Raw genomic sequence first — 7,197 nt, 5'->3', positions numbered from 1 at the left:
GATAACTCACCTCCACTCAGCAAAACAATGTACTCAGAAATTTTGGAACCAAAAGAGGTTTTCCTGTTCCTGACCTTCATCTAAATACTACGATTTGTTTTAGAGCACAGTTGTGAAAAAAAAAAAAAGGTAGCAAATGCCCCACAAAATCAAACCAACCACAAAATCAAAATCAACCATGTCTCTGTCTTTTAAATAGCTGCAGTCAGCTCTACACCGACTGCCGCAGCCCAGGGTGAGCTCGGCCAGGCAGCCCCTTCCAGCCAGGAAGAGGCTCACACCGCATTTGGCCCAAACTGGCCCAAATGAGATTTTGTGGGGACCCAGAGCCCAGTGGGGGCGGGTGTCTGCCGGGTGCAGCTCGACCCACCTGCTGATCTGGACAAACAGTCCCAGGAAGGAAGGGCCTTGACCTTGTAGCTGTTGGACAATAAGTGTTTTTTTTTCTCCCCCCAGAAATAATGTCATTTTTAGACATGTTCCTCTCTTGCAGGAGAAATTATAGACTCTGAGGGCAGTGTAGGAGAGACCCAAGAAGGAATGGGGCTGGGCCAAAGGGCAGAGACAGAGCCAGGTCCACGAATGGGGCTGGGAGAGGGCCAGGCTGGTGGTGGGTATGGGTGCCCAGCGGTGGCTCCATCCAGGTCCACGAATGGGGCCGGGAGGGGGCCATGCCGGTGGTGGGTATGGGTGCCCAGCGGTGGTTCCATCCAGGGCATAGGTGCCATTAGATGGGCAGACCGCCTGTCCACTCACCTGCTCGGCACACAAGACCCAGAGGAGTTGAGCCATAGCCTTGTGAGAGGTGAGCTTACCAGGGAAGGCCCAGGATGACACAGCCCTTCTGAAAGATGAAATAAGGCCCAGAGAAATGGGTTTTCCAGGGCACTTATTGCATTCCAGTTAAACTGTGGTTTATCTCGGCCTCCCTGGTCCCAAACCCTCTATCCCTGAGTGATGGTCTTATCACATCATGCATGGTACCAACCCGGCATCACTAGTGGTGCCCGGACATACATGGGACAGTCCCACAAGTGCTGCTGGTGACTAGCAGGGAAGCACAGCACATTTAGCAACTTTATCCTTCAAATTCTGCTTTTTTATTTCCCCAACCCACTACTAAAATGGAATTGGATTTTCATACAAAGAGATGTTTGGGGCAGGCCTGGCCTGGGTTGGTTGAAGAGGCCAGGCTGAGATTTTTTTTTTTTTATAATCACTCACTAATCACTGATCATCTCAGAGTCAAGTCTGCTTTTTGCTCTGCAATAATTAGCTTTATCTGGACCTTGTGCCAAACTCAGGGCTTCCCAGATGGCGCTAGTGGTAAAGAAACTGCCTGACAATGCAGGAGACATAAGTGACATAGATTCAATTCCCAGATCAGGAACATCCCCTGGAGGAGGGAATGGCAACCCACCCCAGTATTCTTGCCTGGGAAATCCCATGGACAGCGGAGCCTGGTGGGCTACAGTGCATAGGGTCACAAAGAGTTGGACACAACTGAAGCAACTTAGCACGGGTCAAATTCAGATGGGGTTTGCGTTCTAAGCTGTGGCTGGGAGCAAAGGAGCAGAGAGGTTAGTTCTTCCTGTCCCATAGGACCATGGCTCCATCCATGACTCAGGCAGCCCGGGGGCTGTTCTCTTGCAGAGGAGCAATTTTTAGGAAATGTTTTTTAGTTAAAAGCAACCTGTTAATATAATAAAAGAGGTGTACGTTCATTGTAGCAGTTGAAGAAAATGACCAAAAAAACAAGCGTGAGAAAACGTAGCGCCACAAAAATAAGAAAAAATAAGGGGAGAAGATTTTTAGCACCCAGTCAATATCACTATTAACACCTATGATACATATTCATTATTATTTTGTCCAAAATGAGATCACATCATATATGCTTTTTAAAAGCTTCCGTTAACAATCCAGCTTTCCATGTCAGTCAAGTTTCACCTTTTGCAACACTCAGTCAACATTCAGATTTTTCCAGTGTTCTCAAGAAAAACGTCACTGACAGCAGGTTTGTGCAAATCCCCTGCCTTACTCGGATGGGTGGGCAATTGTGCACCTCAGTCTCTCCTCTCGGGTCCTGCCCTGCTTTAACAGCTCTGACCTGTTGGGTGGTCAGGCCAGGGACCCCTCCGCACCGCGCCTGCCCGGCCACTGAGGCTGCCTCCTCTGGTTCCACAGCGCAAGCCTGCCGAGCTGGGCTGTGGGAACAGGATGGGGCTTAAGGTTTGGAAAGGGAAACATGGGTTGTGCCAGAGCACACGGCCTCACCCAGAAGCTTGGCAAACAGCGAGCTAGAGTGGGACAAGCAGGTGGGGAGCGGGTTCGCCTCGTGCAGTGTCCAGGAAAGACCTCAAACCACCCTTCCGGCTGGGGCCTCCTCGCCACCTCTCCCCAGGTCACTCACTGCCTCCCCAGCTCCGTTCACCTTCAACCTCTCCTACGGCTGGCCAGCCACACAGTAGGCAAGAGGTTTCGCCAAATGCCTCCTGGGCAAAGGGCATTTCCAAAAGAATTTACAAATTGGCATAGGCGGATGCCAATCTTGCACTGAATCCAGGACTGTTTCTGTGGGCTGAGAACAAAGGCTGGGCTTCTCTCGCCTTCCAGAACAACACTCCCCTGTCCATGGGTGCCAGATCCCTGGGGCTTTGAACTCCTGAACTCTCTCCCCCAATGTTCTATTCAGACACCAAGTATTTAAGTCTTTTAAAAAGAAAGTCCAAGGCGAGTTCCTCCCTCCCTCCCACCTCTCCCCTGCCTTCCCCTGGGCCCTTTCAGCTGCGTGGCTCACTGTGGCCCCTGCTTCTCCGGTGACCTCACCCCACATCTGGCCTGTCTGCCTCGTGCTTCCCAATCGCCCCAGCCATCTCCGCGCATCTTATCTCTGGCTCTTGCACAGACATCACACCCTGGATGCCTCATGACTCAAAACTCCACCACTCCCCGCCCCAGGCCCTTTTCCCACCCCATCCCTGTCTTCGTTGGAAATTCCTGCCTGTTTGTTAATGGTAATGGAGGCTCAAGCAGAAATGGTCAGGACCCAGGGCAGGTCACCCTGCACAGTCAACTCTCCCCTGCACACTCTCCCCAGTCTCAGCTCCAAGGCCTTGCTCGGCAGTGAACCATGGCTGTCCTGGGAGGGAACACGCCTGCCTGCTTGCACACCAAGTCTCAGACCAGGGCCCGCCACCGTGGTGCTCCAGGGTAGCCTCCCTGGGAAAGGGTTTCATTTTCTTTGAGAGGAAAGGGTCCAGAGCTGTTTCCTCTCTCTGATCACTGGGGCCATGGCGCTATCACCCCCTCCCCAGCTGGGCTAGTCCCCTGACCAGGCTGCACCAGCGGGAGGGCCCAGAGCTGGAAGAATGTCCCTGGCTGCTCTAAAACTAGGAGGGCGGGCTGCCCTGCCCTTTCGGGAGTCCGCTTCCCAGGATGGGGTGCGGCCTGGCGCCTGCAGTCCCCTTGGCCCCCACGCTAGCCCACCCAGCTCTGAGACCACGACCCTCCGCACCGACACCGCCCAGCTCCTCGGCCCTTCTCGGAGTCGAGGATTCCCGGAGGGCCACCTGGGTGGCAGCTGGGCCTGTGCTCAAGTCTGAAGACAGAGGAATGAGGAAGCTGACGGCCAGTCCTCCCAGGAGCCCGTCCTGCCCACCCTCAAGGTTAGGTCCCCCAAGAGCCTCTGAGGGTTCCCACCGCTGCCATGTGAGACCCCTGAGCCCTCGGCCAGCTCCTCCCACTGCACCCCCATGTGAGAGGCTCCTCAGGCCTCTGCACACCCCATGCCCTCTCTCATAATGCCTTTCCACCCTTGAAGGGTTGGCAGGGGGAGTAATGGGAACTTCTCTCAGAAGGGAGTTCTGAGGATCAATCAGTCAATACACAGAAAATTCTTAGAAGTGTGTCGGGCACATAGTGAGCAGGGCCAAAGCTTTAGCTCTCATCAGCGTGTCCTTTTGTTCCCAGGCCTCGCCAACCAGAGCGAACTCTTCCTTTTCTGAGCCCCTGCCACTCTCAGGGTCCCCAGCCAGCAGCTCTAAAATGGGTCTCCATCCCATGGACCCCAAAGTTGCTTTCCCCATATGGACATGCAGACCTCAGGGCTCAGCCAATGGGCCTGGCTACCCCCATGTGGGGCAAGGTCCTTGGGCAGGATCCCAACCATGATGATGCCAGCACAAAGGGGAAGTGTCTTCTTTTTGCAGGTTACAAAGCATGTTCCCATCTTTCTCTACTTTGGGGAACAGATAGGGCAGAAATCATTATTCCCTTTTTCCAAACGGGGCCCTTGATGTCAAGCGGCAGTGAACACCTCGCTCACTCAGACTACGCTCCAGTGAATAGCCCAGTTAGGCCCTGGATCCAGCTCTGTTTGCTGAAAGCCCAGCGCTCCCTCAGCACCGCGTTGGGTCACAATCAGTTAAGTGCATCTTCCTCCTTCTGAAAAGCAGCTCAGATGCCAAAGGAATTAGAGATGGCCACCCGATGAGAACCAGACGCCCCGCCCCTTGTCTCTGGGCCAGCTCCCAGGAAAGGGAGGACAGCGGACCGTGCGGCCCCCGAGGCCCGACCCGCCCTGTGAGCTCAGCTCCTGGCAGAGGGAGCCTCCCTAAGAAAAGCCAGGAGCCCCGTGAGCCTGGAAAAGCCTCTCCCCAGAGCTGGACCAGACCACCAGGCTGCTCATCTCTGGGGTCAGAACAAGGAGTGTCCAAGGCCAATCATGCAGCCACTCACCCTCCCTAAACCCAACAACCCTGCCAACCCAGTGCTGTACCCATTTTTCAGATGGGAAAAGCGAGGCCCAGGGAGATGTGACTCCCCGAGCGAGCAAGGAAAGCTGGATGACAGCCCATGCCTCAGCCCTACTCACAACAGCACTCAGCGGGGGCAAACTCACCCAGGACCTGGGGCAACACAGTCTGCCCTGCCCAGCACACCCTCTAACCCCTGCCCAGAAGCTGGGTCCACCAGGAGGCCCTCGGCCCCACTGTCCACTGGATCGCTGGTAGGGGAGAGAGGCCAGCTCCCAGTTGAGGGCAAGGCCCTCTCAGCAGAGGTTCCAGCAGGTCAGGGCCTTGGGTGGGGAAGAGAGGCTGGGCTCCCTGAGAACATGAGTGGATCAGGGAACAGGCAGAACTGGAGTCCAGAGCCAGGGCGCCCCAGGTCACCGGCCAGGAATTGCTCCTGGGGGGCCGTTTCTACAGCCAACTCCCCACCTGGATGCTAGGAGAGCTGGTGGGGCTGAGGACACAGCTGGGCCCAGCCCCAGGCCTGCGTGGGTATGCATGTGTGGGCGGAGTCCCTGCCTGAGTCCAAGTTCACGAGCCCAGCCAGGGGGATTGTTCACATTCGTTTAACAAACAGAACAGCCTTGACCACAAGGTCAAAATAACAATGAACTCAAACTCCACTCCAGTCCCAGCCCACCCTCCAGCGCGGTGCTGCTCAGGGAATTGAGCGGTGCCCACCTCCTGTCCCCCACCCCAGCAAGCCCTGTTTTCCTCCATCCACCAAATGTGTGTTTCCCCCTCCCTTGCCCCTTGCCCCCACTGCCCCTGCTCCAGCCTGCCCTCCACCCCACTTTAGTACCTTTCAAGGGGTCCTATGACTAAGTTAAAGCCAAACGCCCCTTTGTCACGCAAGGCTCTGTGTGGACGAAGCACACGAGCCTCGTCCAGCTCATGGGCCTCAGCCACATCGGCTTCTCACGGGGCCTTGCTCCCTCCGGCTCCAAGCTTCACACACACCCCTCTGCCTGGAGCCCCCCTCTCCTACCCAGCACTGGACGGTGCCTGCTGATCTCAGAGCCCACCCAAGGGACGCTTCCTCCAACACCCAGGCCTGGTGAGCCCTCTAACACCTCCAAATCTCTCCTTCATGGAAACCGTCACCATTGCGATTAGCACATGTCTCCCACCCTAAAGGACGTCCCCAGTACCTGCCCCAGGCCTGGCACATGGCAGAACCTGAACTACTCTGTCCTGAATGACAGAACAGCCAGTGAAGGGGCTGGACACTCCCAGCTCTGACCTCACTTCCTTCCAGCTTCCTCCCTGCTGCCCTCAATGCAGAGACACCTCCCCCAGGAAGGCTTTCTGTCTTTCCCTTCCCTGAGTGGCTCCTAGTAGACAACTCGGGAACCATAGTCACCTTGTCCATCTGCCTCCCCATATGCTTGTGAGACCCTCGAGGCAGCACAAAGCCCCGGGCCCCGGCCACAACCACAGCCTCTTCCCCGCCCACTCCCCTTGCCCCACTCAAGCCGAGGTCTCTGAAAAGCATGGACTTCCTCCCGCCAGTCCCTGAACTCTGACAGCCGCTCTGAGAGGGAGAGCCTCCACTAGTCCCAGTTTACAGATGACGCCCCTGAGGCTAAGAGGAAAAAGACTCAAAGTTCTGCATTGCTCTGAACATCCCCGTGATGAATACTGTGTCGTCGCCTGTTAGGAAGGCGACCAGCCTCTGGTCTCGGGCCTTTTCTCGGAGAGGCCCAGCCTTCCAGAGGAGAAGAGACAGACAGACAAACAGAGAGAGAAAGGGAGGGAGAGAGAGAGAATTTAGTTACTTCGGTCAGGGTTGTATTTTAAAACTGACTCTTGAGCAGTTTGGACCACAGAGAAGTATGTAATTATACAAAAATGTTAAGACACGATTTACAGTAATTGTCTTCTATTTGCCAAGTTCTGTCAGTCCCTTCCCAACATATGATCATCTTGTCCTTCAAAATTTTCTATGGAAAAAAAAATTGTATGGAATTTCTCGATAACAATAAGTTTTTAAACACTTGGGATGGGGGATGAAGGGCCAGGATTAGGTTCAATCCCTGCCCATCCCTGCCCTCAGCGATGGCCCAGATTCCAGGAGCCGCGAGGAGGATACAGGGCTGGAGACAGGATGGTCAAAGGGCTCTGAGCTCACTGGGCAGACAGCAGAGGCCACGAGGACCAGAGGTGCAAGGGGTAGGGGGCGGTTAGGGGGCCAGGCGGGTGCAGGGTAGGCTATAGATCCTATAGATGGATTGTAGATCAGTCCCAGCTGGGTCAGCCTCCCAGGGTTTAGATCCTCCTTCTTCTACTTGTTGTTTTTGTTTTTTTGGTTTGTTTATTTTGATTTTTTTCTTTAATTTTATTGGAGCATAGTTGATTTGCCATATTGTGTTACCTGTCAGATGTACAGAAAACTAAGTCAGTTACA

Source organism: Giraffa tippelskirchi, chromosome 10 (assembly GCF_054371585.1).
Source record: "Giraffa tippelskirchi isolate mGirTip1 chromosome 10, T2T-mGirTip1v1.2.pri, whole genome shotgun sequence".
Taxonomy (NCBI): Eukaryota; Metazoa; Chordata; class Mammalia; order Artiodactyla; family Giraffidae; genus Giraffa; species Giraffa tippelskirchi.
This window is presented reverse-complemented; position numbering follows the sequence as displayed.